At 38.3% G+C, this 11,045-nt stretch overlaps 1 pseudogene; it reads right to left on the minus strand.

Moving 5' to 3' along the window:
* LOC109255827 (transcription initiation factor TFIID subunit 11-like) overlaps positions 1 to 8,150 on the minus strand; it is a 33,601-nt pseudogene extending 25,451 nt beyond the window's left edge.
* Between the last annotated feature and the right edge of the window lie 2,895 nt (positions 8,151 to 11,045).

Below are 11,045 nucleotides of genomic sequence, written 5' to 3' on the forward strand. Positions count from 1 at the left end.
AGTAATAGCATCTCCAACTACATAGCTAATGAGCTCAAATGTAGCTACATCGGATGGGAAGGGAGCCCAGTAGGCTTGTGGATGCTGAGCTGCAAGCAACCAGGTAAAAGCTGTGGCTGCTTTGATATGTTCTCCACTGCTTTTGATTAGTATTGTAGATGGATTAAGGTAATAGATATGAAAGTACAATGCAAATTATAAAGTTGATAGAGATGCAAATTGTAGTTCTGTGTCTTTTTTTTTACGGTGAACTATGCCAATAATTATCTTTATTACATTTGCTCCACAAACATTTGTTTTCTTATGCAAATTCTATCCTTTAAAGGATTACGTTGCTTCACTTATAATTTCTGGCTGGTATTTGGGACATAACTTTTTAAAAAAATATATAACATTTTACAGGAGATCTTGGTGCAGTTTTCAGATGTGAATTTTTAAGTTTAATTACAACACTGATGAGGAGACAGAAATAATTTTGAATCATGTTGAAAGAATCTGGAAAACCACAATCTAGATTTTTCTAGTGAAAAATCACTACAATAACACCCATATATTTTTAGCTGAGATTTTTGTATATCCAATGCAAGTAGGGTTACCCATTAGAAAAGAATAAGGTTACAGATTAAAAAAAAATTCAACACATAATTTTAAATTCAATATATAACTTCAGGTGTCATCTAAGCTCCTTTGTGGAACAAGGTGAGATAAATAGATAAGTACATCTATAATATGGCACTTGTGTCCATTTTAAAATACAGAATTGCAGTATTTGTATATATTATATGTAATTGTTTATGGACTATATTAAAAAATAACACAAATATGGGGTGCCTGGGTGGCTCAGTCGGTTAAGCATCCGACTTCGGCTCAGGTCATGATCTCACGCTCTGAGTTCCAGCCCCACGTCGGGCTCTGTGCTGACAGCTCAGAGCCTGGAGCTTGCTTCAGATTCTGTGTCTCCCTCTCTCTCTGGCCCTCCCCCATTCATGCTCTGTCTCTCTCTGTCTCAAAAATAAATAAACGTTAAAAAAAATTAAAAAAATACACAAAGAGATTGGAAGGTTATATACCAAACTTTTGGTATTGATTGGGTAAGATTAGAAAGTAGAATATTAGGAAAGGAATGGGGCTGGGGGAGATTTTCAGAAAAGACTCGAATTTTATTTGTAGTATTTTCTGTCCTTTAGTCATGAAATCTTGAATGAAAAGTAACAAAGTACTAGTAATTAATTCTAGATGGTGGAATCATAAGTGTTTGTTGTATTATTTATTTAAACTCATCTATATTGTTAATTCTCTCAAAAGAGTCAAGTAAGTGAAGGCACTATGAAGCATATTATATGAGCTGTGCTTTCCACTCTGGAGGAATTTATAATTTAAAAAGGAACAAGTCATCCTGAAGTGAGACAAATGGATGGTGAGTGAAGACCAGAAAAACATGTCTGGATTGGATACACCATGAGATATAGACCCTGTTTTTCTCTTTGAGTCCTCAGCATCTTGCTCAATGTCAGATACATGGTAGAGGCTCAGTAAGTATGTATGGGTCTGACCTGAGGTCAGAGATCCAAGGAGAAAGATAGACTTAATTAATCATTATGGCAGGCTATCAATGTCATAACAAGCATGTAATCTGTTGTTATAAGGTTTGAGGAGCACATAATGAACTGCAGTCTCAGACTATAGAAGACCATGAACCTGTGAAAGATGAAAAAGATAATTAAATAAGTTACTAGAATAAGAGCGCTGTAAGGTGTTCCTGGCTCACCTGCAGCCTTTGCATATTCTTCCTGCCGGAACTGAATATTGCTCCGTGTCACCTCCTAGCTAGGAGGAGATGTGTCCTGTTGGAAGTTTTCTTTGAAAGCCACTTGATTTGGAAACACCTGTAGTGATTTTTAAAAATGAAGACTTCTGATTGCATTCCAGACCAACCATATCAGATGCTGTATGTGTTTGGCCTAGACAATGTATTTTAATTAACTTGCAGGTGCTTCTTGTTGAGAACTGTTTGATTATGGAATACTGATTTGATTGTAGAGCCTAGTATGAAACATTAGAATGGAACAGCCTCGAAGTCCTCAGTTGTGAGACTGTATTTCAGGAAGTATGCAAAGTATTATAGAATTAGATAAAAACCTAATGAGTTAAGGGAATGAGAAGACAAACCACAGACTGGAAGAAAATATTTGTAGAAGACATATCTGATAAAGAACTGTTACTCATAGTATACAAGGAACAACAATAAAATTCAACAACAGTAAAATGGAAAACCTAATTAAAAATGGGCAAAAAACCTAAATAGGCACCTCACCAAAGAAGATATACAGATGGCAAGTAAGTATATGAGAAGATGCTCCACATCATATGTCATTAGGGAATTGCAAAGTAAAACACTGGTGAGATACCACTAAATAACTTTTAGAATGGCCAAAATCCAAAATCCCGACAACACCGAATGCTGGCAAGATGTGAAATAACAAAGACTCTCATTCATTGCTGGTAAGAATGCAAAATGGTACAGACACTTTGGAGGACAGTTTGGTGTTTTCTTACCAAACTAAACACACTCTTACTATATGATCAAGCAATGACACTCCCTGGTATTTACCCAAGTATATTGAAAACTTATGTCCACACACACACACAAATTTATAGAAGCTATATTTATAATTGCTAAATTTATAATTTATAATTTATTTATAATTGCTAAAACTTGGAAGTAACTAAGATATTCTTCAGTAAGTGAATGAATAAACAGTGGTACATCCAGACAATGGATTATTATTCAGTGCTAAAAAGAAAGGAGTTATCAAGCCATGAGAAGGCATGGAGAAATTTTAAATGCACATTACTAAGTGAAAGAAGCCAATGTGACAAGGCTACACACTGTGTGATTCCAACTATGTGACATTCTGGAAAAAGATGCAAAAAGATCAGTGGTACTGGAAGAAGTGGGAGAGATAAGGAGGGATGAATAGATGAATAGGTGGGACACAGGATTTGGGGGCAGTAAAACTATTCTGTATGATGCTGCAGTGATGGATACATGTAATTATTCCATTTGCCCAAACCCATGGAATACACAACACCAATGATAAACCTAATGTAAATTATGAACTTTGGGTGATAATGCTGTGTTCATGTAGGTTCATTGATTGCAACTGATGCACCACTGTGGTGTATAGGATGTTGAATGTGGGGGAGGTGGGTGAAGATGGGGAGTACATACACAGGAATTCTCTGTACTTTCCACTCAATTTTGCTGCAAACCAAAAACTACTCTAAAAAAATTAAAGTCTATTATTTTAAAAATCCCAATAAGTGATTGATTCCTGCATTTATTTATTCATTCATAATTATCAATTGCATGTCCATCGTGTGGTTGGCATTCTGTATTGTACTAGGCAAAGTATGCCAGTTTGAGAGACAAATCAGCATATTATAGTGTGATGTGATAAGTACTGCAGTTGAAATAGAAACAAAATGTTTCAGTGGTCACTAACTCAGCTACAGAAAAAGGCAATACGAAAGGAAAAAAAGAGTTACTAACACAGCTTTAGTCAGTTGGAGATGTTTCAGAGGATGTAAGAGTTGAATTGAGTATCGAACAATGACTAAGAGTTTTCTAGTTGAGGTCTTTTAGGGAAAGGCAATAGAAGCATTAAAACATGAAGAACTGTAGCAATCATGAAATATGATTGATTAACTCTCTTGAATGTCGTCCACTAGCCCACTATCATCATTCTTTAAAAAAAAAATTTTTTTTAATGTTTTTATTTTATTTTGGGGAGTGAGACAGAGCGTGAGCAAGGGAGGGGTAGAGAGAGAGGGAGACAGAATCTGAAGCAGGCTCCAGGTTCTGAGCTGTCAGCACAGAGACTGACGTGGGGCTTGAACTCACTGACTGTGAGATCGTGACCCGAGCTGAAGTCAGATGCCCAAGTGAGCCACCCAGGCACCCTCCACTATCATCATTATAATTATGGTGCTATAGGTTAGTTTCCTGATGGTGAGGCTTCACATATGTAGTGGATAAATAAAGATACTGATTATCTACCTTAGGGGTAGAGAAGAAACATATATTTAGATGTGTATTAAAATATTGTCAAATGTTTCCGTTTATAAATCAGAAATATATTTTTCTAGCTGTCCTAATTAGTTTACATAGTTTAGATTTAATTAGGTTAAAATGGAATATAATGGAACCTCTGCATTTGTTCAGTAAATAAATGTTTTAGTCAATAGATTGTTTTTTAACAGGGTGTTTACTTATGATGCTCTTTATATCAGTGATTAATCCAATCTAACATCTTAATAGAAAGGTCTGTTTCTTTTCCAGCTAATGTGATAAACACCAACAGTGCAGCAGCATCACCTTAATTGCATACACCGAAGTCTAATATTAGATAAATTGTATTCTGTTGCCTATCTTTGGTTCAGTGGACTTCAGCCATTGCAATAAACTCTTTAAAGACAATAAACGGTGTCTCTGCAGTGTGCACCAAATGCTATTACTGTCATATACTTGCACATAAGACTTTTCATAGAATCCTTCAGAGGGGCCAGGGTTCTAGATTTGATTTCAGTTAACATTTACTGCTACATGCATGGCTGTGTATGAGGCATTTACTGTTATTTTTATTATTGTATACCATATGTTATCAGTAGGGAAATGGTGCTATTATTTTATGTGGTCTTGCATTATAATTTTGGAAGCTGAGGGTGGGCACCTTTACAGAGGAAGTTCATCATCCTCAAATACCTCTCTTCCCCATGTCCTCTTATGCAATATCCAATCTATGCACTTTATAAAGACTGATTAGAAGGGAAGGCTATTTTCCATAATGAGGTATTTAGTAAACAGAGCACATGATAGATGTTGAAAAAATAAATTATAAGAAAAATGATGCAACAACACATAATACATTAACTTGGGAAATTTGGGGGAAGCTGTTGGGCAATAACAGTAAAAAAATAATGAATGAGGGCTTGAGACATATCTAGATTTTTTTTCAGTTCAGTTTTACTGAGAACATCTTTTTTGAAAAATTACAAAAACACCTTAGGCTTTTAAGGATCCACTATCAAAACAGTGAGTGGTAAACTGATGAAGCTAACAATATTTCTTGTAAAGAGTTTTGAATATCCTCGATGACTTTCACAACCATTTTAACCTGTTCACAGAAACATCTGTGAGTAAGCACCTGGCACGGTGGTATGGAGGTGAAGGTCATGTGCCTGGCCTTCAAGGAGCTCACAAAAGAGTCGTAACCAATCATTACAATAATGGCCATAACAACAGCTTACTGTGCACTCTGAATATGCCAGGCTTTGTTCCAAGCATTTTACACATCATGTCATTTCAGCTTCACAATAACCCCAAACTATAAGAACTATCATTAATTCCACTTTGTGGATGAGAAACACAGAGGCATGGACAGAGGGTGAGGACACTTGCTCAAGATCAAACAACTAGTATAAGACACAAATTAAACTAGAATCTGCCTGCCCCCAGGACCCACATGGTTGAGCAATTTGCTATTCAATCTTCTCTCAGTATGTAGAGTTAATGGCTGTGATGCTTGAACTCCTAGAATGGTGAGGCTACCAAGAGGAGAGATACCCAATTCTAGACAAAAGAAATATAACATGGGAGTATATGATAAATTAGAATTTGAGGGGAACTCCAAGTAGTTCATTGTGACTTCAGTACAGAGCTCATTAATGTTAAGAAATGAAGGAAGAGAAGTTGGCTGGGGCTGGATTATGACGGTTATGGGAAATTGTGAAAGAGAGGTAGGAAAGTAACATGTTTGGATCATCTTTTAGATAAAAAGGGAACAAAACAGGGAGGCAAGTGGAAAGGCAAGTGGAAAGGAGGCAAGAAGTGGGGAGGGCCTGAGCAATAGCAATAGACATGAAAAGTACAAAAACCTTTTTTGAGAGATAGTACTATGGAAGAAGTGACAAACGTTGGTGACATTTTAGTTTGGGGTGAAGGGAGGAAAAGTTATAGTCTCCCAGGTTTCTGGCTTGGAGAACTGGGTGGAAGGTGGCGTTCCACCCTTAGATCCTCCCTTAGACAGTGAATCTGGAAACAAAGTTAGATTTGGTGTGGGGAGTGGGACGAGAAGGTGCTGGCTAAACTTGGAATTCACTGATTTGAGTTGGCTGGTTATGTAGATCTGGAACAAAGACTGCCCTAGCCGGCGTCCGCATATGGATCGAAGTTGGAGCCGGAGGTTTAGATGATATCACCCAGGGAGAATTCATAGAACGCCAAGCACTGAGGCCCAACAGTGGAACCCTGTGCAGTATTAAAATTATCGAAGGGCAGGAGCATGAGGGAAGGAGTGGCCTGAAAAGAAGGAGGAAACCCAGGAGACAGTAGTGTGAAAACAGTTCCTCTTGGTTGAGCACAAAAACCCATAGAGAAGAGGTGCCAGTTCAAAAACCCTGAACACTAGTTACAGGAACTTAATTCTGTCTCTGATTTCTTTAAAATTACCTTCGGGGTGCCTGGGTGGCTCAGTCGGTTAATCGTCCAACTTCGGCTCAGGTCATGATCTCGAGGTTCGTGAATTCAAGCCCCGCATCGGACTCAGCGTTGACAGCTCAGAGCCTGGAGCCTGCTTCAGATTCTCTCTCTCTCTCTCTCTCTCTCTCTCTCTCTCTCTCTCTGCCCATCCCCCGTTCACGCTCTCTCTTTCTCAAAAATAATTAAAGTTTTTTTTTTAAAAAAAAATTTTTTTTTTTAACGTTTATTTATTTTTGAGACAGAGAGAGACAGAGCATGAATGGGGGAGGGTCAAAGAGAGGGAGACACAGAATCTGAAACAGGCTCCAGGCTCTGAGCTGTCAGCACAGAGCCCGACGCGGGGCTCGAACTCACGGACCGCGAGATCATGACCTGAGCCGAAGTCGTCGCTCAACCGACTGAGCCACCCAGGCGCCCCAAAGTTTTTTTTTTTTTTAAATCACTTTCCCAAACTTTCCTGTATTGCTCATTAAAATACTTCTGATCTCAAATCCTAGGTGATTCCTCCCAGGTCAAATTCTGGATTCCTGAGAAGGTGACATTGTGCATTCACAGGAGGAAATACCGTAAGCCCCAAGTAGAAAAATGTCTTTAACAGATAGCATTCTGCATCAGATACCCAGAAGTATTTTCCTTAATTATCCTTGCACACTTGTAACCTTTTCTCGAGGTCACTGACGTACCCTACTGTCATGTTAGGTGTAGACAGAGGCAACAGACAGGGAGAAAATCTCTCGTACGTCAAGAAAAAAAAGAAACGATGAAAGGCAAAGTTGGGCATAATTTTCTTCAGAACCTGGAACACCTGCTACATTTCCTGGAGCCTAAAATGGCCTCTGCTGCTTTTGCTACTGCTCTAAACCATCTGCTGAGCCGCAGAGAGGTGGTCTGCGGCAGCTGAAAGCCACTACAAATGCTTCAAGTCAGGCTTGTTGGCACAGTAAGGGAGCCAGGAGTATATTGGTGCCAAATGCAGGTCCTGTTTCTTTCCCTTTGCTGCCGTGAAAAAAATTAACCAAGGCCTTAAGAGCTGCCATTGACATAAACATGATTTAATGTCTTTTTAGCATTTTTAGGACCACGGCATTAGCAGAAGCCTTGGAGATATTTAAGGGTGAAGTCTCGAAAGTTGTTCTCTGGCAAGTCATCTTAAAAGCAGGTGTCGTGAGCATACTTCAGTACAGCTGCCTGTTAGGTGACAGTACTTCGAATGCATAGGACGTGAAGGAAATGTACATTCAGTTTTCTCTATAGGAGGGCAGCCGGCACTTGCCTCTCTTAAGTGTGGACCAGATTTCTGGTTGTTGCCTGCTCTCCTTTGCGTTTTCCGTGCTTCTCTCCAGCCTGGTGAAGAAAACTCTGATTAAATTAGGAGAGCTGTCAATATGAATCTATAGATGCAGTATCTGAGCAATCATTTATTTACATAACTGTCTCTTTGATTATACGGAGGGCTTCTTGAGAGCTGGAGCCAGATATTCTTTGGGTTTAAGTCCTGATTGCACTTCCCGCTAACTAGTTTGTGAACTTGGGCAAGAAACTTAGCTGCTTCGAGTCTCACGTTCCATGTGAGTCTCACTGGCTTTGTGATGCTGAATGATGCTACCATCTTGAAAAATACCTAATTGGGTACCTGGCACATAATAGGTACTCAATAATGTCTATGGACTAAAGGACATCGAAGCTCCTGTTTTAGGGTGAATGTGAAAATTTACATTACATGTTTGCCTTGTAATTGTGTAAAGACTCTTCATCTGGGAAGCAAGTCTGTGGCTAAAATGTGAAGGGATATGCTGGCCTGCTGGCTATTTGTTTAGTAAGAGAATTCAGAGGAACCTTGCTTGCCTTTCTAATCCTTCAAAGAATTGGAGGGTTTGGACATGATCCCTGTTTAAAATTTTTTTTAATGTTTGTTTGTTTATTTATTTTTGAGAGAGACAGATAGATAGAGAGTGAGCAGGGGAGGGGCAGAGGGAGAGGGAGACAGAATCCCAAGCAGGCTGCATGCCATCAGTACAGAGTCTGATGTGGGGATTGAACTCATGAACCATGAGATCATGACCTGAGCCAGAACCAAGAGTCGATGCTTGAGCCACCCAGATGCCTCAAGACATGATCCCTGTTTTTAGATCCTATCCTATATTCCCTTTCCTGTCTTACCAAAACGTCCTTTTGTTTTAAGACACTAGCTCATAGCTGGTTTTTTGAAAGCTGACTTAAAAACTGATTCATATTGGTAAATGTCTAATCAATGGCTTAAAGCAGTGCTTTTTAAAAACTATGTTCGGGTACTTCTCGGGATTCTTCAGGGAAGTCTAATGAAGAGCTGTAGGGATTTGGAGATTCAGTCCAGTGGCTCTGGGCACTCCACCCCAACCCTAATTTTAATCAGAAAAGTTATGCTTTTTATAAAATAATTTATACACATATATGTGTATTTTCTACGTAAGTGTATGTGTGTGTATATATATGTTGACTTAATTAAATAATAGATTTACTGTTTTTAAAAAGATTAATCTTTAAAGAAGATTTATGATAACTGACTGACTTATCTCTTTTCAGCTCATGCACTTTTGTCATGAGACTGAATAATTTTACTAACAGGGCATTCTTTAATCCTAGAATCCTAGCAAATGATAGGAAGTGATAGTCACTAAGGATCACCATGTGGTCACTAAGATGTATTTCATTTCTTTCTTTGATAGAGTTGTTAGATTGGTATAAAGCATTTGACGTGGAGCATTTGAACTCCAGTAATTCATTTAGCAAAGTATATCATGTATTCTCATAGATAAGAAGGGTAAGTATGAATTGTCTTATAATTAAGTGAATAATTGACAGAATATTAACCAAAGGACCTGATCTATAGATAAACACGCATCTGGAGAGAAATTTCTATTGACAATCTCAGGGTTATGTTCCATACTCTTGTCATATTTTCTCCTTTCAGAATTTGTGACTTGGGTGAAGCTATAGAGGGAAGTCTCAACAAATTTGCAGATGACAAAGCTGGGAGGGATAAAGAATGTGTCGGATGGCAGAATTAGGATCCCAAAAGATCTTGACAGGGTGAAACATTTTGAAGTGAAAAAACATAATGAAATTTAACAGGGATAAATATGAGGTCCTATACTTGGGTCAAAAAATAGAAATATAACTGCACTTTCCAGGGATGATGAAGTTAGTAGTTTCTGAGCAGAATGTGTAAAAATGCTTAGAGGTATTAGAGGACAGTCCTATTTCTAGAAGTCAACTATGTGATGTGCATGTCCCAAAGGCTAATGTGAGTTTGGGGGATGCATCAATTGAATAAACAGAATGTAGAATGAGGATGGGCACAGACCCACTTTTCTTCAGACTGCTCAGATTTTGCAGGGATAATGTATCAAGAGGTATTTAGACAAATTGAAACACGTTAAAAAGAGAATGAATGTAGGGGCTTCAAACTCTGTTGCACGAAGAGTGTTCAGGCCTGAACATTAGGGAATGGATTCTGTAAGGCCTAGAGATAAGAATAAGATGTACCGTGGGGCACCTGGGTGGCTCAGTTGGTTAAGCATCCAGCTTTGACTTTGGCTCAGGTCATTATCTCACAGTTTGTGAGTTCGAGCCCTGCGTCCGGCTCTGTGCTGACAGCTCAAAGCCTGGAGCCTGCCTCGGATTCTGCGTCTCCCTGTCTGTCTACCTCTCTCCTGCTCACGCTCTGTGTCTCTCTGTCTCTCAATAATAAATAAACATTAAAAAATTTTAAAAAAAGAATAAGATGTACCAAAGTCATCATCTAAAAATATTTAAATTGTTATCATTGAGAAATTTAGGGTGTGAACAGAGAGGAGAAGTCAGATTGATGAGAAATTTCAGATAGACGGACAGTATCTCAGTATAAGGAAGATTGTTTTAGCAGTAAGAACTGTCCAAAAGGGTGCAGTCTCCAGGAGAGAATTTGTTCCTCTCAGTGCCAGTACTCGGTTAGACTGGACTTCCCATGACAGAGATGTAGAGTGAATGCATTTTAAAAGATGGCCAAATGAGATAAATTGTGAAATATCTCCCAGCCTGAGATTTTATGACTTGTAAGAGAGTTTAGACACATTGAAAACCACAGGGGATGATGTTTCAAGTCAAAATGGCTCTTCCTTCACTTTTCACCTTGGATGCAACTTCCTAATTACCTCTTTCCCATATTAGCTAAAAACATGCTCAAATTTCTAAAGCTGAGCGCTTTAGAAAACAAGTAATAATAAAATTTGAAAGAATCCCTTCATTAGAAACTCTGGGTAATTAAATCAAATAAGCAAACAAAAACAAACCACAATAATGGTGCCTTCCAGAAGTGTTTCACTTTCTAGACTCAATTTAGAATAAAAGATATTGAAAAGAAATGTCTTTATTTCTAGGTAAGAAATACTCTGATTTTTTTCTAGTTTTTCTTTGAATCTGCCAAGCCGTACAAATTCCATAGGTCTATAATTAGGTAACCCAGCATAATGCAGCCTCCTAACAA

This window comes from Panthera pardus, unplaced genomic scaffold (assembly GCF_024362965.1).
Source record: "Panthera pardus isolate Hobbes unplaced genomic scaffold, ASM2436296v1 HiC_scaffold_20, whole genome shotgun sequence".
Lineage (NCBI taxonomy): Eukaryota > Metazoa > Chordata > Mammalia > Carnivora > Felidae > Panthera > Panthera pardus.